This window comes from Ochotona princeps, chromosome 30, assembly GCF_030435755.1.
Source record: "Ochotona princeps isolate mOchPri1 chromosome 30, mOchPri1.hap1, whole genome shotgun sequence".
NCBI classification, from domain to species: Eukaryota; Metazoa; Chordata; class Mammalia; order Lagomorpha; family Ochotonidae; genus Ochotona; species Ochotona princeps.
The window spans coordinates 20,436,789-20,460,021 of record NC_080861.1 but is presented as its reverse complement, the minus strand read 5'-3'; the positions used below and the strand labels follow the sequence as shown (position 1 = coordinate 20,460,021).

Genomic DNA, 23,233 nt, shown 5'->3' with positions numbered 1-23,233 from the left:
TCTTCCACAAAGCAGAGTTCTAGCTTATTGACTCTTACTTCCACGGCGTGTGCCTTAGGTATTACATCTTCAAAAAGCATCATTAAGCCGAAGTACTTAAATCATCATCCAGATGTGTTGCTTTTTTGTGTTTAAATTTATATCTGTGATTCAGTTTAAGATACATGAAATTCATCATTTTAAAGTCAGGTCTTCCACCCAGCTTTCTTTTGGACAACTCGGCCCACACTTGGCATTCCACAGGGTTCAATTCCTGACACGCATTCTGGTTGCTGCTCAGGCTTCTCAAGCAAGGACCATGATCACCAGTGTCTGCAGGACTGTATGGCTCCCCTCCTCTGGGAGACTTCCTCTGGCATCAGCAGCTCTCTCTCTGTTCATCCGGGTCTGTGCCCATACAGCTCCCTGTACATGAGAGAATTTTGGAGGGAAATTGAATTGAACGGTAAGTCCGTCTTGATGCAAAAACTAAAAATCTCTTCACTTACATGAACTTGACTAGTTAGATAAGTAATCATTTTCTTGATGTGAAATTGTATTGAGGTGATTATGTAGCTCACAGTCAAGTAATCATATCTGACAACAAACGGTAATTGGATAAATGACAGAGAAATCCTCAGGCATCCAGCATTTGAGCACTTTAGATGCCCTGATCTAGGAAAGCCCCTTTCCAAGTCAGGAATGGATTTCTGTCACTATAAGCCAGTCAACAACTAGAACTCCAGGCAGATCCCTTCCTTACTTTACTTAGATCTGACTCTCCTCCCTTGGGGCCAGCACAGTGCATTTGGGGATTTTCTTAATTTTCTGCACTTGCTTGTCCGTACCACAATATTTGGCGAATATGCACTTGCTACCTATTTTTGCTAAATTTTGGCTGCATCCAGCAGGTTTTTATGTTATTACCCTCAAATGGTTCAAATGTTAAGGGGTTGAAGATGAGTGAGATTCCAGGAACATGGGGGAGGGCGCAGGGCGGGGGGCCGGCGGAAGCTGCAGCTGCGGGATGACTTCTCCTCCACCCTGGACCTCCGCACTCGCCCTAAAAGTGCGGCCCGCCAGTGGTGGCGAGACTTGAGCAGCATGGGCGGCCGCCGCCCTGCGCGCCATGAACCAGAGTTCGCGCGTGGAGCTGGCGCCGCCGCCCACTCTTCCTTACTCATTTGTTACTGAATCATTTGCGTGTATAATAATTGAAAAAGAAACTATTTATGGACTACGGGCAAAAGTTCCTGTACAATATTCTATTTTATTTTTTAAGATTTATTTATTTTTAGGTCCCGGCAGCGTGGCCTAGCGGCTAAAAGTCCTCGCCTTGAACGCACCGGGATCCCATATGGACGCCAGTTCTAATCCCCACAGCTCCACTTCTTGGGATCCCAAGTCCAATGTCTTGGGATCCTGCACCCGTGTGCAAGACCTGGAGGAAGTTCCTGGCTCCTGGCTTCGGATCGGCTCAGCTCTGGCCATTGTGGTCGCTTGGGGAGTGAATCACTGGATGGAAGATCTTCCTCTCTGTCTCTCCTCCTCTCTGTATATCTGCCTTTCTAATAAAAATATATAAATCTTTTTTTTTTTTTAAGATTTTATTATTATTGGAAAGCCGGATATACAGAGAGGAGAGACAGAGAGGAAGATCTTCCTTCCGATGTTTCACTCCCCAAGTGAGCCTCAACGGGCTGGTGCCCGCCATTCCGAAGCTGGGAACCAGGAACCACTTCCGGTTCTCCCACATGGGTGCAGGATCCCAAAGCTTTAGGCCATCCTCAACTGCTTTCCCAGGCCACCAGCAGGGAGCTGGATGGGAAGTGGAGCTGCTGGGATTAGAACCAGTGCCCATATGGGATCCCGGGGCGGATTCAAGGTGACAACTTTAGCCCCTAGGCCACTGCGCTGGGCCCTGTGCAATATTTTAAGAGAGATATATATATTAAAACTAGGTAATTATGAAACATTGAATTCTCTATGTGCATATTTTTATACCCAGTTAGTAATTTAAAAATGTAATTTGAGACGAGCTATTCTAACAATAGAATAGTGTGTGGGGCCTGGCACAGTGGCCTGATGTCCAAAATCCTTGCCTTGCATGTGCCAGCATCCCATATGGGTGCTAGTTAGAACCCCAGCTACTCCACTTCCCATCCCACTCCCTGCTTGTGGCCTGGGAAAGCAGCCTAGGACAGTCCCAAGCCTTGGGACCCTGCAACCACGTGGGAGACCCGGAAGAAGCTCCTGGCTCCTGGCTTTGGATTGCTCATTTCTGGCTACCTGAGGAGCAAAACAGTGGAGAAGTCTTTCTCTTTTTCTCTCCTTTTCTCTGTAAATCTGATTTCCTAATAAAAATAATTAAATCTTAATCATTATAATGTGGTGTCATAAATTCGGGCAATAAATTCAACACTGTTGTAGTTATGAACGATACAAATACTAATTTCAAGTACAATAGTGCACTGTTTTTACATGAGAGAATGCTTTATGATGGCACAAGAACTATAGACAATCTATGAAATAAATGATCAGTGATGTGCCTAACAGGTATTAGGGGTGCATGATCATCTAACATGAGGTATGTACCATAGCTTGAAAAGTAACGGTCAAGAGAGAAGAGGTGGAAATGAGATATGCTTGGCTGAGTTGGCATCTTTTGTTCATATGAGCATAAAAATGAAATCTGGTTAGCGAATCTTACTTTATTTGCCGTTTCAAATTGAGCCAAAAATCACCTTGTATATCAGGAACACATAAAGTATGAATTTTATAAAAGCCAATTTCATAAAAGTATATGGCAGGTAATGTCACTCCATATTATTATATTTTAAAGACCTATTTATTTTTATTGGGAAGGTAGATATACAGAGAGGAGGAGAGACAGAGAAGAAGCTCTTCCGTCCGATGGTTCACTCTCCAAGTGGCTGCAACGGCTTGGACTGAGTCATTCCGAAGCCAGGAGTCAGGAGTTTCTTCCAGGTCTCCCATGCAGGTGCAGGGTTCCAAAGCATTGGGCCATCCTCAACTGCTTTCCCAGGCCACAGGCAGAGAGCTAGATGGGAAGCCGGGTCGCCGGGATTAGAACTGGTGCCCATATGGGATCCTGACGCGTTCAAGTTGAGGACTTTAGCCACTAGGCTAGCGCACCAGACCCATCATTTTATATCATAAATTGGGGCCTGTGTTATGGTGCACTGTGCTTAACCTCCACCTGAAACATCCCACCTGGAAACTTGTTTGAGCCGCGCTTGGTCTTATTCCAGTCTAGCTCCTGTACCGTACCTGGGAGAGCAGCAGAAAATGGCTCAAGGGCCTGTGCCCCTCCCCCACGCCACTGCCTCCTAACTTGGCCCGGCCCAGCCCTGCTTATTGCATCTCTCTCTCTGTCTTAAATAAATATGTAAAATGTATTTGATGAATACATAGATTAACACAGGAAGGCAGATTTTTCCATATTATTTACTCTTCTATTTATTACATTTGAATTAAAGCTTCCTTCCTTTGACTTTGTTGTTTCAATTAAAATAAAATATTTACTTGCGAGACACAGGGAAAGAAAAACGCTGTCGCCCCCTGGTCAGTTCCTATAACCTACATACCTTGAGACTCTGCACCACGGTGGCGACATGGAAGAAGCTTCTGGCCTTGCCTTGAGGTTGGCTCACCTGCAGCTGCTACGGCTATTAGGGGAGTGAGCCGGAGGGTGGAAGATCTTCCTCTCGGCCTCTCTTCTCTGTCAATCTTCCTTTCCAAGGGAAATTAACACATCTTAATAAACAAACCAACACTGTTGGTTTGGGTTTCTGGTTTTGGAATCTAGGCAGTTCCAAAGTCATGTCTTTGCCTGTGATCAGGGCCTAGTGCTGCTTGCTCGCATGGTAAAACGGCCACAGTAAAACGCTGACCTGTGCCCATGGAAAAGGGATTGGCCAACTCAAGGGCTCTGCAGCCATGACCCAACGCCACCCACCAGGCTCTGTCCACCAATCCTGCGGCACTGGGGAGTGAAACTCAACAAGATTCTAGGTGGGGAGAATCTGTACTCAAAATACAACAGAGTTCTAGGACCCTCTCTTGGCTTGCACCTCTTCCCTGGTAAGGTGTACAAAGCCCTGGTGTTTATGAGCTCGGAGCCTCTGGGACCAGTGAGTCATTTGCCCTCACAGTGGGACTTGTAGAGTAGCCTTGATTTTTCCCTGCTGTTGAGCCAGTTTCAGATAGACAACAGTTCCTTCCATTTTCCTCTCTAGCTAGCATTTTTAGAAAGGTTTATTTATTTTGATTGAAAAGGCAGATTTTATAGAGAGAGGAGAGACAGTGAGAAAAATCTCCCACCTGCTGGTTCACTCACACTCTATGTGGCTTCCACGGCAGGGTTTACAAAGCCAGGAAGCCAGTGAATCCGCTGCCTGAAGTTGCTGCTGAAGTTTTAGGTATTGGGTTTTATTTTTTAATTTTTTTAATAAAGATTTATTTATTTTGATTACAAAGTCAGATATACAGAGAGGAGGAGAGACAGAAAGGAAGATCTTCCATCCGATGATTCACTCCCCAAGTGAGCCGCAATGGCCTCTGTCTGCTGTGCCGATCCGAAGCCAGGAACCTGGAACCTCTTCCGGGTCTCCCATGCGGGTGCAGGGTCCCAAAGCTTTGGGCCGTCCGTGACTGCTTTCCCAGGCCACAAGCAGGGAGCTGGATGGGAAGTGGAGCTGCCGGGATTAGAACCGGCGCCCATATGGGATCCTGGGGCGTTCAAGGCGAGGACTAAAGCCGCTAGGCCACGCTGCCGGGCCCAAGTAGTGGGTTTTAGTACATTGTAGTTCCGTTTTTAAATCCAGGTATTGTGTAGCAAATATCTCTCAAACTTTTCCATACTCTTTTACCAGCTTCAACACTTGATTCACTTGTATTCGCTTCCATTCTGCTTTTGATATTATGGGTGATTATTTTGATATTTTTGTAAACCTTTCCCCTAGGTGTAACCTCTTAGTTCCTTTTCCATTAAATCATTTGTGTCCCTTTTCTTCATCTTCTCTTCCTATTTCTCTTTTTAAAAGTTTTATAGAGGATAGAGACATGCTATATCTACTGGTTTAGTGCCAAAATGGGTTCATGGTCTAAACTGGGCCATACTTGAGCTGGCACCCAGGAGTTCTTCCAGATATAGCACATGGGTTCTGGGACCCAAGGACTCGCACCATCCTCTGCTGTTTTCCTGGGCTGTAAGCAGGGGCCGCATCGAAAATGGTGCAGCGAGGGCCCAGCGCGAAAACATAGCGGTTAGGGGTCCTTGCCTTGCATGCGTCGGGATCCCATATGGGCGCTGGTTCTAATCCCGGCGGCCTTGCTTTCCCTCTGAGGGGCCTTGGGCCCCTGCACCTGCAGGAGACAGCCAGAGGAGGCTCCTAGCTTCAGCTGAGCTCAGCTCCAGCCATTCTGTCCCTTTGTGGATGGACTCCTCAGCTGGGGCATCTCCCTTTCTGTCTCTACTGCTCTCCAAAAATGTGATCTGCGTTTCCAATACAAATAAACAAATTACGCAACATTGGAAATAATTTGATAAAGTCTTTATTGTCACATAGCCAAAAAGGAAAATCATAATAATAAAAAAGACAGAAATCCGAGTGTTTTTGTGGGAGCAAGGCTGAAACGTAAAGCCTTCGGTAGGGTAACATTTATGTGTTAACCAAGTGCAGTAACAATCATATTTCTGTGAAGTTTCATTCATTACAACAAGGTTCAGGACACGAGTGCCCTCATTAATGACCTATTCAATCTACATTTAAAGAGAAAACTAATATAAAATATTAATACACAAATGGAATAGCTTGTTCAAAAAGAATATGGTATCATCATTATCATTGCCATTAACAGCGAACCGAAGAGAATCTACAGAAACACTGAAATTGGTAATTCTGCTGGGTCGACAAAAAACTCATTATTTGTACAAATTACTAACAATGTCCAACACATACAGCTCAGAGAACTGCAACAGCAGACTCTTGTAAATGGAAACGTTTTGGCCTATTTGGGCAAGGCAGAGAGCTATCCACATCCGGTCTGCGCTAACCTAGCCATCAGAACACGCAGGGCACCTGCTCAGGGGCCCAGTCCTTTGTTAAACGACAAGCATCTGTCTGTCTCTACAGAGCTGCTTGCTAGATCCCCAGAGGTTTTCAGGCCACCATGAGAAGAAGTTCCATGGGGAGAATTCTGTAAAAGTGCCCTGAGAGTAACCCCCACTGCAAAAATTAAAAACCAAGCAAACACCACCAGCAACCAGAGCCCCCTCCCCCCAAACAACTCAGTAACCAATGTGGGAGCAAAGGGATTCAGTGAGGGGCGGGAAAGGCGGGGAGTTTGGCCAAGTGCTTCAGCTAAGGTTGTAGGCAAAGGTGAGGGGAGGAGTGGAAGTGCCTTTGAGAAGGATCCAGAGTCAGTCCTGAGGGCTGAGGGAGCCTGTCCTGCCAGCAGCATTGGTTGGAGGAGATAGATGGGCCTTGTGCCAAGCTTCTGGTCCGGCCACTGGTGCAGGATTGGGCCACGCAGTGTCCATGCGCAGAGCATCTCCCCGCCGTCGTCTCCAGTAGAGGCTTGTGCAGGCTCAGCCAGGGCTCTGTGCGGGTCCTACCCTTCATGCAACTGGCTGGTGGGCAGGGTGCGGTCGCGAGGAGTGCGGCTGGAATCACTTGAAGAGCAGGCGTCTCCGGGCCTTGCAGGCGGAGCGGGGAGGGCGCTGCGGGTTCTCGGGGCGCTGCTGGGGAGCTGGACTGGGAGAGGGAGGCAGAGGCCGTAGCGAGGAGCTGGGTAAGAGGGGGCGCAGCAGGTGGCAGTCGAGGTCGAAGGCAGAGCTGGGAGCAGCGGCCCAAGGACTGGGAGCCAGAAGCTCATAGGGGCCGGAGGCGGAGGAGGCGGCTGGGGCGGCTTCTTGCAAGGCATCTTCCTGGCCTGGGCCCTTGGGCACGGAGGCGCATGCCCATTGCTGCTGGCCCACGACGAGGAGCTGTTCCGCCGCTGCCAGCAAAGCGTCCAGCTGCAGACCGCTGAGGCCGCCGCCAGGAGCCTGTCCCTGGGCTCCGGAGTGCGGGTGGGCGGCGTCCAGCAGGTCCTGGGGGACCAGGAGCAGCGTGCATCCCAGCAGCGACACTGTGACGACGGCCGTGGGTGGGGGCTCCAGCAGCAGGTTGATGCCTAGCTCGGGGTGCTGCAGCTGCAGGCCAGAGCCGGCGGGCAGCACCACCACAGAGCTCAGCGAGCTGGGAGCCAAGCCATGTGCACCCACAGCAGCGGCGGCTTCATAATGGACGCTGGCATTGGCTTCTTGCAGAGGCAGGCCATTGCCGGCTTCTAGAGCTAGGGCGTTGGCCTCTGGCAAAGCAACAGCGTAGGTGTCCTGGAGAGCAACAGCATAGGGGTCATGACTAGCCAAGTCATCGGCCCACTGGAATGGTAGGGCCTCGGCCTCTTGTACAGCTACGGCGTTGACCTGTTGGAGAGCAAGGGCCTCGGCCTGTTGGAGAGCAGGTGCATCGGCGTCCTGGAAAGCAACAGTTCCGGGGTCTTGGATAATCAGGCCGTCGCCCAGTTGGAATGCTAGGGCGTCGGCCTCTTGTACAGCTATGGCGTTGACCTGTTGGAGAGCAAGGGCCTCGGCCTGTTGGAGAGCAGGTGCATCGGCGTCCTGGAAAGCAACAGTTCCGGGGTCTTGGATAATCAGGCCGTCGCCCAGTTGGAATGCTAGGGCCTCGGCCTCTTGTACAGCTATGGCGTTGACCTGTTGGAGAGCAAGGGCCTCAGCCTGTTGGAGAGCAGGTGCATAGGCGTCCTGGAAAGCAACAGTTCCGGGGTCTTGGATAATCAGGCCGTCGCCCAGTTGGAATGCTAGGGCGTCGGCCTCTTGTACAGCTACGGCGTTGACCTGTTGGAGAGCAAGGGCCTCGGCCTGTTGGAGAGCAGGTGCATAGGCATCCTGGAGAGCAACAGTTCCGGGGTCTTGGATAGCTAGGGCATCGCCCCAATACAGTGCTAGGGCGTCGACCTCTTGAAGAGAGAGAGCATTGGCATCTTCCAGTGCATGCGGGGCCGAGGGCTGGTGCCACAGGCCAGGCTGTGGCAGCAGCTGGGGGCCTGTGGCAGGTACGTCCAGTCGGAGACGCTTGGCAGGGTCCGGCTCTCCAGGCTGTGGGGGCCAGCTGGGCGCAGGGCAGGTGCTGGGGCTGCGGGGTCGATGCATGTCGAAGACACTTTGTGCTGCTGGCTGGAGGCGGCTCTGAGGTGGGTGATGGGTGTGGAAGGCAGGTGTGGAGAGCGTGAACAGATGCGTGGGCTCAAGTCCTGCCTATCTTCTCGCAGAGCCGCTCCTGTCTCAGTCCTGGGCCTGGGCGTCGCAGTCTTCCACCGTGCTGTCTCAGTGCGGGAGGCAAAGTTGGCCTGCAACTGGGCCACCTCCTGCCAGCAGCTAAATAGCGCGCATCACCCCGCCCCCTGAGGCCTCCGCCCTCTGCAGACCGAGGGCCAGGGCTGCGATTGGTGGATCACCATGCGGAACGGCTTCTATTGGCCAGTGGAAGGTCGAAAGCTCCGCAGAACTTCCTGGAAACGAAAAGACACCGGTTCAGGTGTCCCATGCAATTCCTAAACTGACTCTTTGGGATGAATGTTTTCCTGAGATTTCCTGGGGTGCTAAGGGAAAGACGACTCACAAATGGCACGTCAGTACCTCATTGCGAGAAATGATTGGCAAGCCGTCTTCTTTCAGGAGTCCGTGGAAAAGATATTGTCCAAAGCAAAGTGTTTTGAAAAATTGTAAAGGGATGCCACCCAGCTCCTTGCTTGTGGCCTGGGACATGAGTAGAGGATGGCCCACGCCTTGGGGCCCTGCATAGCATGGGAGACCCAAAGGCCTCTCCTGATCCCTAGCTTTGGGTGGGCTTATCTCTGGCCCAGGCCGCCATTTGAGCAGTGAACCAGCCGACACAAGAGCTTTCTCTCTGTCTCCCCTGCTCTCTGTATATCTGCCTTTCCAAGGCAAATACTTTAAGGAAAAAAAAAAGAGGCTCTAAAGTGACCCACGTGTGATTGACTCTTTTCTGAAGATGAAAGTCCTGCCAAGATGATTAAGAGTCTGATAAAATGGAGACAACTACACAATGTTTTTATGTCCTTTGAAGGTCTAGTGTCAGAGGCCAAAGAGTAGAGAGGAATGTTGGATGTGAAGGGATGCATCATCCAGGGCTAGTTTGGGCAGGGGGCAGGGGGCAGAGGGCAGGAGCCGACAAGTCATGCTGGTCTCCCAGCTGCGGGGCAGGACCCAGTCCATGGGCCATCAGCCTTCCCATCACTCACACAAGAAAACTGCTTGGGTCATGTCATTTCCTGCCAGACCCGACTCTCCATTGTCATTCTGAATTAAAATATGCATCTCTCTCGTGCGTCTCATGCTCTTTTTTCAATCTTCTTTCTCATTAAATCATTTTCTCCATTTGTTTTGTTTCTTCCTGTTTCACTATATTTCTTGATTTTATATATATATATATATATATATATATATATATATATATATATTCACACTTCAACTAATGCCTCCCTGTGTGTTCATCATATTAGTTAAAACACCTTCCCTGTCTTTGTGCTGTTCCCTCCCTGAGGGAAATTGAAATCAGAAAACAGACCTCAGTGGTCATTATACCTTTAGGATTTCACAGCACTGTCAACATGCTAAAGTTTCAATAGATTTTTGGAAACAAAAAAGGATATATTCCTTAAAACAGTATTACATGAATTCAATGCAAGGGAAAGATAAACAATGAAAATGAAAGAAAAGAGTCCGGTGCCATAGCTAAAGTTCTTGCCCTGAACGCGCCAGGATCCCATATGGTCGCCGGTTCTAATCCCGGCAGCTCCACTTCCCATCCAGCTCCCTGCTTGTGGCCTGGGAAAGCAGTCGAGGATGGACTAAAGCCTTGGGACCCTGTACCCGTATGGGAGACCCGGAGGAGGTTCCTGGTTCCCGGCATCGGATCGGTGCAGCACCGGCAGTTACGGCTCACTTGGGGAGTGAACAGTCGGACGGAAGATCTTTCTCTCTGTCTCTCCTCCTCTCTGTATATCTGACTTTCCAATAAAAATAAATAAATCTTTATTAAAAAGAAAATGAATGATATGCAATGAAAAATGCTTATTTTTCACTTAATGGAAAATGCAATTTCTTTCTTTCTTTTTTTTTGTAAGATTTATTATTATTAGAAAGCTGATGGGAAGTGGAGCTGCCGGGATTAGAACCGGCGCCCATATGGGATCCTGGGGCGTTCAAGGCGAGGACTTTAGCTGCCAGGCCACGGCGCCGGGCCCAAATGCAATTTCTTAAAATCTAACACATAGAGCAAATATGTGTGAATACTTTCCAGTTCCACCTGGAACGAGGGTGTGGAGCGGGTTTTCTCCCTTGGGCCAAGCCCTGCAGTGCGCGGATAATGCAAAGACTTTCCACAGCGATCTCACTCAATGCTCTGGATTACTTATAATTGGATAAGGTGGGTGCTAATATAGATTACATTACCCAGCTTACACTTTCACCTATAAATTGAAGGACTAATACAGGTAATACTATCTCATCTTTCCAACATAAAATTCTTTGCATGATGAATAATTAGGTGTATCTTAATTCTCTCTCTGATTATATCTTCCCAATCCAGCGTATTTATTTTGTTTGTTTTTTGCTGCTTTGCCAACTTTATTTAGAAAAACAAGTCCAGTCCCAGTGCCTCCCCCCGCCATCCCCCACCCAGCCATAATTTAAATAAATTAGAGACAGTTGGGGGGAGGGGACGGGGCAGGGTGAGGCGACCCCTACAACCGCCCAGGGCCCACTTCTTGTCTGGCTTCTTCTTGGCCGCCAGCTTCTTATCGCGCTCACACGCGAGCATCTTGGCCGTGGGGCCCTCAGCCCCTCCGGGGGCCCCAGGGTCGGAGGAGGCGGCTGCAGCATCACTCGCCATGGACCTCGGGGAGCAGGCGGGCGCTGACCACTCCTCATAGTTCTCCAAGAGCAGGCGGCCGGCCCGCCTCCTTCTTGAGTGCAGACTCAGGGTTGGGGTGGATCAGCAGGCACTCGATGGTCAGCAGCACGTGTGGGATGCCCAGCTCCGCTGTCCAGTCCCTCCTGAGCACACTAACACAGATGTCGCCATTGGCGCCCACGTTAGGGTGGAAGATCTTGGTCAGGAAGTAGCCCTTTGGGGCAGAGGCGGGGAAGTCCTTCCCCAGCAGGAGTTTCATGCGGAACAAGCCTCAGGGCCCTCCATGGGGACCTGCAGGCCACTGAGGTCCTCCTCCTTGGGGAACACTTTGATGCCATCAGGCGGGTCAGCGGTCAGCATCTTCACCTCCTTGTACACCAGGCGGATGATGTGCGGAGGGAGGTTCTGCACGTTGGCATTCAGGACTGCGGCCGGCCGGGGGTGGGTGGGGAGGGTCACCCCCAACCCCGACCTCCTTCCTGCGCTGTCCGGGAAGCCAACACGGGCGGGAGGGAGAGCTCGAGCGCTGCCGCTGCAGCCCCGCCCAGGACGCGCAGTCCCCTCCGGTGCCCGCCGCCGGTGCTCAGCCCGACCGTACTCATATTTGTAGTTTTGAAATACAGTTCGCCCATCCCGCAACATCAAACAGGCAAAAGCACACAGAAATGAAAACAAGACGCATACAACTGATTTCCAGCACAGTCAGAGGCCACTTGGGATGCAAGGGCAGCTTGAACGAGGTTCATGGCTAAAGTGTGAGAATATACGTTTCTGCATGAGCAGAAGCCGCGGAAGACTCCATACTTCTGGAAAAGGAGAATGGGGTTAATTCCAACTCAGGGTCCTGCTGACTTTAGAGGTTACAGCTATGTATTCTGTGTTTCAGTTGTTACACTCCTCAGGGCTGAACAGAAATGGTCCAGGTGATCTTAGAGCAGAAATGCACCCAGGTTCATCAGTGAGCCTGATCACAGGTGAATTTGACAGCAGTTGGCTCTCCTTTCCCTGGGTAAGCTGATATGAAAGACGCACACTTCTCAAAAGGCAGAGAAAGGTGTGATGCGTGGTCTTGACTGTTCTGGTGCTCAGATCTAATGGTTTCATTCATGTTCTTAACTACTTACTCTTTTCCCGTATTTTTCTTTTCCTTTTTTTACCTCATCATGACTATTAGTATAGTTATTTTTTTTAAGATTTATTTTTTATTTTTATTGGAAAGGCAGATATACAGAGAGAAGAGATAGAGGAAAATCTTCCATCTGATGATTCACTCTCCAAGCATCCACAATGGCCAGAGCTGCGCTGATCCAAAACCAGGAAGCAAGAGCTTCTTCTAGGTCTCTCATGTAGGGGCATGGCCCCAAGGCTTTGGGCCATCCTCGACTGCTTTCTCAAGCCACAAATGGGAAGCTAGATGGGAAGTGGGGTCGCTGGGATTAGAACTGGCGCCTATGTGGGATCCCGGCGCATTCAAGGCAAGGACTTTAGCTGCTAGTCTACCGTACCGGGCACTACTATCATTATTGAATCTCCACAATCCTCATTCAGAACCTCCTTGCTGAATTTTTCTGTGCTAAGAAAATAAATTTAAAGCTTCTAAATTATTTTGTAAAACATTGAATGCAAAACATCATTGGCATGGGAAAACAAAAAAAAGGAGATCTAGAAAAGAAAACAGATGCAACAATAATCAATACATGAGAAATAGGAATGAAGTAGCATTTTGTAAACCTGATGCCTGACACTCTTCCTGGATTTTCACTGACTTATTATATCCATCTATACATGCTAAGCTAGACATCACATTTTATCTGCAATTATATGCATTTCTGATCTTTACCACTGCATTTTAATCTAATCACAATGAGTCGGAATTCAGTATTGTATGATACAATTCTGGAAATGATTGCAGTTGTTTGTATTGTGATGAAGCACAGTTGAATTTATCATAGCCTCCGTTCACGCCACATTGGTGTCTGCGCAGTCCGCTGAATTGCATCATTTGAAAAATTGGTATGTATACATACATTTTAATATGAATAATTCACGCGACTTTCACCTTTGAATACTCTTAATTATTTACATTTCTGTTTCAGAAGAAAGGAGATAGATAGATTCAGAAAGTTCTCTTCCACTGACTTCATTCCCCACATGCCTGCCATGTGTGGGACTAAAACGTGCCAAGCCCAGGACTCAGGGACTCAGTCTTGGTCTCCCTCATGGACGACAGGGATCCACTTGCTTGGGCCATCACGGATGCTGCCCAGGATGGGTGTGAGCAGGGAGCTGGAGTCAGGAGCCAGAGCAAGGATCAGGCCCGGGTGCTCTAATTCCGCATGCAGCTCTCCTGTCATCTGATTGTCACACTCAGTATTGTACTACCCACTTCCAAATGATTTGCAGTATTGCACACTGGCAGCTGTATTCGTCGGAATTGCTTTCTTAATACAAAAGACACAGGACAACACATTGCCTTCAAACTGCAAATCTTTACCGCCTCTTCCTTCTGTTGCCCTTGCTAATTTTCCTTTATGATGAAAAGACATATCCCTCTGGCATTCTGTTTAGGTGCAGAGCCCAGAATGGAGACCCAAGCAGGCATATGAAGACACAGGAAACACAGCTGGGCATAGGAATAGCTTATCAGGACTAACATAGGATAGGAATAATGGCTTTGAAATAATTTTGAGTAATTTTTGTTAATGTGAACCACTAGAATTTGGGTGTGGCTTGTTACCATAGCAAAGTCTATTTTGAAGCTGTCATTATGAAATGTTCATTTGTGTAAATACAAGAGATGAGTTTTTAGAATGAGAGATCAGAATGCTTGATAAAATAAGAACTTATGGTATCTGTGCTACCAGGCCCAACACTTTCCAGAAAGCAATTTTGTCAAGTTGCAAAGCTAAGAGGAAAAGAAGGTTCTGTATTTATTATGCCACTACACGAATGCAAAACGTGAGAGAGAATCTTTAATCAAATAATTCGATAATTCGCTCCCCAAATGGCTGCAACAACAATGTTTGGACCAGGCTTAAATCAGGAGCGAGAACTTTATCAAAGTCTTCAACATGAGGGGTGGGGCCCCAGCCACGTTTGAAAGTTCTGCCCTTGCTTTTTCCAAGCCATTATCAAGGAACTTTATCAGAAGTGAAGCAGCTGGGACCAGAGCCAGCGTGCGTCTTGGATGTAAACATCACAGACTGCTGCTTTGCGTGCTATGCCACAACATGCCCCAGGAAGGTTTTATTTTTCAGATGTTTAAACAGGCTTGCTAATAAAACTAACATTTTCCCTTATTTATGTTAATTCACTTCATGAATTTTGAATCTGTCTCTAAGTTCTCCATTTCCCTACACTGATCTGTTCCTGTGATCATGCCATAGTGTTTATATCATAGTGGCATAAAATTGGCTTCTTAACTGCTAAGGGAAGACTGACTTTTTCTCCTTTTTTAAAGACTGTTTTTACTAACGATTTTTAGTGATTTATAAATGTGAGGGGTGGGGGGGCGTGGTGGGACAAAACGACCGGACAGGGTAGGCGATTGTAGCCACGAGTGCAGAGAGAATTATGAGACAAAAAGAGGTGGGATAAAGAGCTGAAGAAGATGGGCCCAGCGGCATGGCATATCGGCTAAAGTCCTCGCCTTGAACACGCCGGGATCCCGCAGGGCACTGGTTCATGTCCAGGCTGCTCCACTTCCCATCCAGCTCCCTATTTGTAGTCAGGGAAGGCAGTAGAAGATGGCCCAGAGCCTTGGGACCCTGCACCTGTGTGGGAGACCTGGAAAGATGTTCCCAGCTCCTGATCGGCACAGCACCGGCCATTGTGCTCCCTTGGGGAGTGAATCATTGGGCAGAAGATCTTCCTCTCTCTCTCTCTCCTCCTCTCTGTATATCTGACTTTGTAATAAAAATAAATAAATCTTTTTTTTAAAAAAGGTGAAGAAGAAAAATCACTGGGCAGAGTGAATGAAGTTCCTGAGGCCACTGGAGGAAAGCAGGAGCCGCACACACAAGGAGGAACTGCTGAAAACAGCAGCTGATGTCAGAGCTAGCAGCACAAGAGAGGAAGAGGAGCCTGAGCACAGGAGAGAGATGGGAAGGCAGCCTGACCCACAGACAATTTTGAGCCAGCACAAAGGAACAGGTGCAGGCAGACTCCTGATGGGGTCCTCTGAGTGAAAGGAAGCACCTGTGCAGAAGCCCACAGGCACCTCCCCTATTGATTTCGCCCCCCTGATCAGGGGTGGGGGGCAGGCCTTCCATTGGGGCGGGAGCAGGTGAGGAGTGATCCAGCCAAGAGAGGAATTCCTGGATCAGGAACACAGCCCACCTCACACCTAGGGGATTTGTGCCCTAGGCCCCAGAGATACCAGAACCACCCAAAAAAGGAAGTGCTGGGTCCCTGGGGGTAGAATCTGGATCAGGACCAGCTCCACAAATCCCAGTGTGAGCCACATTGAAAACCCAGCTCACTCAGCCACCAACAAAGGGGTTGATTGGAACAAAATACCATAGGGGAGTGGAGACCCACAGAGACGTACACATCCCAGTAACTGAGGAATTGACAAGTTGAACATTTTGAGCAGCTTTGGCAGAGACATGCACACTCCCCTCCACACAGCTCCCTGTGGGGACAGGAATGGTCCAAGAGGATCTCAGCTCAGGCAGGTGCACAGCCTGTATCTGTGTGCTGCACTGACCTCCCTGACCCAAGACACTACAGACCCAAACTGAAAAGCTTGAACTAAAGAGTACATTAGAATGAAATTGTAAAAAGGTGACAGGAAGCTTCACCAACAGTATGAATGAGGCAGGAGAAAGAATATTAGAATTGGAAGACAATGCAATGTGTCTCTGGCTCTTGTTGTCCCCCTCATGCTGTGGAAGGTTTCCATTACATGCAGAAGCTCCTGAGCGTCAATCACATTGGCTTATTTTTGCTTTAATTGCCTGTGCTTTGGGGGTTCTTTAGAGACACAGTTGAACCACAGCCTTCATTCCTGCTTCCCCTAAAGAAAGGCATTCAGCTCAACAAACACCTCTTTGTAAAGGTTACACATGGGGATCCGACATTTCCAAAGTTTCAGTTCTGATTGATTATAAAATAGTTTATTGATTATAAATATATTGAGAATAATAACCATTACTTAGGCCACATCATCAGAAATATCAACATTGATAATTTTGTGACATAATCATTTTTTGTTGGGTCTGCTTTGGGTTAAAATTTCCTTGACCTTGATCCTGAACTTAAAGATTTCAAATATACCAAAAGCGTCCAAAGCTTGTTTTGCTTTGTTCTTAATTGCTGTATTAGTATAGTAAATAATAATCTCAATCTATACAAATGGACCATTTATTGCTATAATTTATAGCAGATAATAAATATCAAACATGAATATGAAGTCAATGGCCATGATAAAGGAAGTGACTGTAAAATAGAACACCAGGCCAGATATGAGAACAGGATGCAAAATAGACTTTTGAAAGAAGGAAACAGGTGCTGAAACAATTGCCATCAGGGAGAATTAGAACAATATAGAGTTTACTACAGCATTTCTAGCTCCCAACCTGAGAACCAAACAGGAACAAGTTGGACAAAAAAGGCTGTAATTCTAGCAACAAACAAGCAAACCGAACAAGTGTATTGGCATTTGCTGAATGAGAAGCTCTGAAGGTTAAACATGTATTTTAGGATCTATTGAGTGTTGTGGGCTAAGGAGTTAATTAGCGCTCGTTAAGCTGGGCAGCAACAGGAACTGGGCTTGTGGCTAAAAACACCTGGACTAATTGGACTCATTTGTATCCAGTCTCCTGCTAAATGAGGATGTGGGGGTGGGGTGAGGGGAGAGTAAATAAGGAGAGGGGAAGGAGCAATGAAGGGAGACTTCACAGAGACTTCTACCATCACTGGTCTCCCGTGGGGGCTTCATCCCCAGACCCTCTCCCTGTCCACGGTACTGGCTCTGCTGGCTGGAGCAATTGAGCACCAAAATATGCAATTCTCTATGGAAATAAATACACAAACCATGTTCTGACAAATTATCAGGGAGCTTAGCAAGTCAACTCTTCTCATGACAGTCTAAACTCTAGCAGTCATCTTGAAATGAATGGCTTTGTTCCAGACACATAACATTTCATACTGTCAGATACACTATTCCTAGTGCAGCAGGAAAACTGACTACAGTTCAGTTGATTTTATGACCATAGAGTCTTAGTATCAGCCTGTTATCATATTTGTATCATAAGATTATAGATCATGGGAGAAACCCCAAATGTTTGGACTCTATTTTCAATGAAAGTGACTTCCACATGATTGCTACTAAAATCGGAAAACACACCATGTCTGAAATGCTATTTCAGAATCAACACTGTACATGCATTAGTTTCTTGTTGCTTGCCAAACATAAATTTGAAATTCATGGAAGAACTAGGGCTAGCCCTAGAATGATGAACTGTCAGTGTAACCGTTTAAAAATGCAACCTCTAAAACTCAAAAAACTAGTAGCAAATTGCATGCAGTTATTGAAGTCAAAATCCTAACCAGTTAAATAAATAAATTAATGTAACAATAGCTCTCATTTTAGTGATTTTGTTACCCCTCTAACAGGATAGTTAGCTCATGTTGGAAAAACATGGTTTTATTGGATATTACAAACTATTTATAGTAAGAATAATGCTGGGTCCAGTGCGGTGGCCTAGCTGCTAAAGTCCTTGCCTTGAACGCGCTGGGATCCCATATGGGCACCGTTTCTAAATCCAGCAGCTCCACTTCCCATCCAGCTCCCTGCTTGTGGCCTGGGAAAGCAGTCGAGGATGGCCCCAAGCCCTGGGACCCTGCACCCACATGGGAGACATGGAGGAATCCTAGCTTCAACTCCACGCAGCACTGGATGTTGCACCACTTTGGGAGTGAATTCACGGATGGAAGATCTTCCTCTCTGTCTCTCCTCTCTCTGTATCTCTGACTTTGCAATAAAGATAAAATAAATCTTAAAGGTTTGAGTTGAGTGTATCCATACATTAACTATTGTTAGATTCACCGCTCACCAAATGTTAGATTCGCCGACCACCAGAGAAAGGATAACTCAGCCAAATATATGAAAAGAATTTAGATGGCCTTTATTTCAGGGAACCACGGTCATGGGCTTCCCTTCCCCACGCAGCAGAAAGGGCATTCGGGAGGGCGTGGGCTGCAGAGGAAGAAGAGCATGGAAGAGACGGGGAAGGGGCCCTTTTAAAATGTCCATGACGTGAAAGCTGAAGCAGGGGTCACCTCGGCCCTTCTTGGTGGGGGGACATGAGTCTGTGCCCCTCATTGGTGCAACGGTGGTCTCACTGCCTGAGGGGGCGGCCAGAATTCCGCCATCCGTTCCAGGTTTGGTGGGAGGCAAACTCCACCCATCTCCGGCCACCATGGTAGCCATCATTCCGGCCTCTTGGTAATAGGAAAGAGGGCGACGAAGTCCATCTGGCTGCTTCCTGCTGAAAGGGGTCGTAGTCTCGAAGTGAGGTCCGGAAGAGGCTCCACGGGCACCAGAGTGTAGGGCTGGAGCAGCATCTAGTTGAAGGCAGTCCATGGGGCTTTATGAAGTTTCTTCTGAATGAACCTTGGAAAACAAGGGGCAATAGTTCATAAGAGACCTATAATTACTAGTGGAACAAGTATTGGAATAAGCCATGACGTGAGTGTGGATCCCCCAATATTGAGACTAAAGTTGCTGCTTAAACTGTGTGAATTATTTCGTCTGTTTGGTTAACGTGAGGTAGAGAATTATTAGTAGTAGGGTCGGAGGCAGGGAAGAAATTTTGTCAATTAAATCTTAGTGTGGTAGGCCCTGTCTGTTGCACCTTCCACTGAGATGAGGTAGAGGTTTGGAAAGGATTTAGATGGGAACAATGGCACCAGGAGGTGTGGCTGAGTAGTTTGGCCGCAGTGGGCGTGGTAAGGATCACCATGTGAGGTCCGGTCCACCATGGCTGAAGTGAGTCTGGGTAAAGAGTCTTGAGTAGAACCGAGCCTCTGGGTTGGAGAGGAAAGGCATGCGGGTGCACTGATGCATTCGGGTCAGGACACGGGAGACACAGGTCTGTGTGTTCTCGGAGAAGCTTGAGGATCAGAGTCAGATAAGGGAAACAGTTAGCCAAGGGAGGAGACTTTGTAGGGAGCTGGTGGGTAACCAGGAAGGGTCGGCCACACATCAGCTCAAATGGGCTCCATCCAAGGGGCTTGCGAGGGCTGACCCTGATGTGTATTAGGGCCCAGGGGAATCAATCCACCCATGAGGAGCTGAGCTCCAGGTGATGGATAAGGCCTCTGAGACCTGTTGGGTGACCTGTGAGATGAAAGCCAGCCCATTGGCAGACTGGATGGACAGAGACAAACCAAACCTGGGAATGATGTTTTCCAGTAGGGTCTCTGCCACCACTGCTGATGTCTCCTTGGCCGTTGGGAATGCTTCTAGCCAACCTGAAAAGGAGTCATGTTTTTAAGCAGTGTAATGAATTTCTGCTGTGTGGGCATATGGGTGAAATATATTTGCCAGTCCTCCCCAGGTGAGTGGCTCCTTAGGGGTTGGGAGAAAGGAGGCCGGATTGAGTGGTGGTAATTGGGTCAGAGTGATGTCTGGGTTTTCAATGAAAAGTAGCAGCAACTGTCAGGGCCCCGCATTGAGCTGCCACCCACAGTCCACAGAGAGTGAGGTCAGGTGACTGTGGAGGCCAGTACGAGTCGAGGACATTTCTCCCGCTTCATTCTTCAAGCCAAGTTTGGGCACGGTGTTCTCTTGGTGGTGGTGGTTTCAGTTTGGTGGGGGAGTAATGGGAGGTTGCTAGCCCTGCAAAGCAAACTGGTTAATGGTTTGGCTAGACATTGAGTGGTGACACAAGAGGGAAGGGAGGGGCTACTTATCAAAAGTCCCTTCGAAAGGATGGCTGGAGTTCCTCCTGAAGCTCACTGGGATATGCAGTCTCTGAGGGTGGGTCTTGAGGAGCTTCTCGGAGTGCCTCTGTGCTGGCAGATGGATCACTGTGGCAAGTGTTGACCTTCTGAGCAGATTCCGCATTCCCACTGTCTTCGGATGGAGTGTCCATTTGGCTTTGGCAGGGAACTAGGGTCACTTGTACTCAGCCCCAATATCCCAGCCTTTTGTTGTATGATCTTAGTGGGGAGACTTGGGCTGGAACATGTGTGAATGAGTGGTGAAGACTGTCTAGTAAGGCTTTAAGAAAGAAACAAGATACAAAAAGAAGCAACAAAATAACATAGATGGTTGTGGGAAAGAGAAAAGTTTCTCACTGTGTTCTATTGCAGGCAAACTAGCCTGCTCTTGGTCCTATGCTCTTTTTCTCCCCCTGCTCATGGGGACTTTGGCTGCCAGCAAGAGCTAGGGTGATTGCTTTGGTCTTTCTGAGCTCAGCAGGAGCAAAGGAAGGGCCTACAGTAAGGCCAGGGCTCCAGTTGACAGTGACCTTCAAGGCTCAGTGCCAGCTAGCAAACACTGTTTCTGATGTCTTACATACATGTGCACTTGAGTTTTAAGTCTAGATGCCCCCAGAAAAATTGTGAAGTTGCTTAGGTGCATGTGAGGCCCAGGACCATCTATCTCTTCATGTGGGGTGCTGGAAGAGACAACATAAAGGAAGTGTGGAACTCCATGGGGAGACCTCCCGTTGACCTCCCGTTGACCTCCCATTGACCTCCCGTTGACCTCCCGTTGACCTCCCGTTGACCTCCCATAGACTCCCATTGCCTGGCTGGACAGAGAGGAGAGCTGGCCATGAAAGGGAGGCTGATACCGAACAGATGGTGACTCTGGATGGAATATACAGCTTTACCTGTGATGCTGTTGACTGTAGGCCATCCCTCCATGGCAATGAACACTTTGGCAGCTGGGCAGATTGAAGGGCTTTCTAGCTGGTGGCCCACCATGGTCCTGACCCAGGGATTCTTTGACCCCCAGGACAGTCCCATTCCTAGTGGCCTGGTTCTTGTCAGAGCTGACAAGATGCTTTAATTGGTAGCTGATTGCCCAGTCTTCTGGCATCCCAAGTTGCAAGCAGGTGCAACTTAAGGATGGACAGGACTTGCTGGGTCTCCCTGAGAATAGGTTAGTGTATAAAGCCACATTACCAGGCCTCCTGTTGTCTAGCTCACTACGCTTCCTCTGGGCCCTGGTTGAAGTGGGCCACAGAGGCAGCCTTGGGATGTCAGCCGAGGGGATGTTCAATTCTATCCCTAAATGCTTTAATGCACTGAGCTAGAAATTTGTAGTCATGGACACATCCTGAAAGTTTTAAGGTGATGTCCATGAGGAGATAATTAAGCTAATAAGTTAGCCACACCGTTAAATCTGGAGATCAAACTGTGCACTCTGAGTCCTCAGTGTCAGAGAGACAGACAAGAGGAGAGGTGAAGAAAGGGGTTGTAAACACCAGATTAATTACACAACATTGTCAACTGAAACTGTCAAACAGGGCCAGGTGGCGTGGCCTAGCGGCTTAAGTCCTCGTCTTGAACACTTCGGGATCCCATATGGGTGCCAGTTCTAATCCCAGCAGCTCCACTTCCCATCCAGCTCGTTGTTTGTGGCCTGGGAAAGTAGTTGAGAATGGCCCAAAGCCTTGGGGCCCTGCAACCATGTGGGAGACCCGGAAGAGATTTGGGATTCTCGGCTTTGGACTGGCGCAGCACCAGCCGTTGTGCTCACTTGGGGAGTGAATCATCGGAAGGAGGATCTTCCTCTCTGTCTCTCCTCCTCTCTGTATATCTGACTTTGTAATAAAAATAGATCATTTAAAAAATGCTTATTGCTCTGAATGCAAGCTACAAGTTAGGTTTTTTTTCAGTCTTTTTGCTCTTCTTTTTTCCCTCCTTCAAAGAGATGTTCATGAGTAATATTATGAATATTATTAGACTCAGCAGCATGGTAGGGTGTAATGAATATTGTTAAACTTTTAGTTTTCTGACATTGAAAACTAACTTGACCAAGTGCTGTTATTTCCTTTAGGCCTAACTGAAGCAAACATAGTGCTTCCACAAATATCTAAATCAGTATTTTTTTTGAATTAGATTTCAGTCCAGAGCTGCCTCTTTCTAAGATAAAAGTCCTTGATGACTATTTCAGATTCTTGAGGTCATGTTTAGCAAGCTCTGAGGAGATCTAAATATTATATAACACATCACAGATGTGGAAGTGTGGAAGAGGCTGCGTGGTGGTATGTTAACATATTTAAAGCCAGGGATCATTTGCATAACTTTTAATCAATCGTTCAATAAAATGTTTCCAAACTGAGATTTTGATACTTTTTCAGAAAGTTTTAAAAAAGGTGAGACCTTCTGAAAACAACTGTTTGAACACTACTACAAAGCACTCACTTAGCAAATACTGAGCTGCAGAAGAACTATGACCTTACCCTGACAGTCGACGAGCCTACATGTGAAAGGATCTGAACTGAGAAACACCCAACCTATCTACCAAAAACACCATGGGAGGAGCCTAAGCAGCACGGCCACAACCAACCTGAAATCATGGGTGGAAATTTACCTTGCATGATACCCCCACATCTGGATATGGTAGAGCCCAGTCCTCTATCACTATACATTTCCATAATTGAGAAGTCATGAAGCAAGTCAGCAATTGGTATGAGTTAGCACACCAGCCACAACAACAACAACAAATTACAGCACCATGAAAAAATGTGCCACTCAGTAGCCATGCATCCCTGCTTCCAGACGAGAGATGGATTCCCAACAAAACTGTTGGACATGTGTAGACAATGAGATGCTGGACTGTCTGACATTGCCTGTACCAACAATGTCGGGGTGCACTTCAATAAGAGACTGATAGAATTATGATTCCTTCTAAAGGACTACACCATTGTAGTAAAACAGGGGAAATCTGTAGGGAGGTGGGAGTTTGGGAGAGAGAAACCACAGTCTATACAAAACTACCACAACATTCAAAATTCAAGGAGAATTATTTCTTTTAAAAAGAAATATGCTTTGCTGCCTGATTGATGTGAGACTTGAGTTCAAAAAGCTCTTTTGCATGTGGCAAGGTTGAGTTGGTTTTTACCTAGAGCATTTTTGAGACAAGATATGAAAGTTTGTTTGCCTAGAACAGCACTCCACATTGAGGACCTCAGGTTCACATATGGTGGCTGCTACCCATCCCTGGGTACTGGGGCACTTGGGAGGCTGGGTGTGACTTCTCCCAT

At 47.7% G+C, this 23,233-nt stretch overlaps 1 protein-coding gene and 1 pseudogene across 2 annotated transcripts in view; one reads left to right on the top strand and one right to left on the bottom strand.

Annotated features, from left to right (window-relative positions):
• The window catches only part of SLC22A14 (solute carrier family 22 member 14), a 980,905-nt gene that overhangs the window by 796,148 nt on the left and 161,524 nt on the right, over positions 1-23,233 (top strand). The gene's annotated exons all lie outside the window — the stretch shown is intronic.
• LOC131478330 (ubiquitin-conjugating enzyme E2 S-like) lies at positions 8,447-11,648 on the bottom strand (annotated as a pseudogene).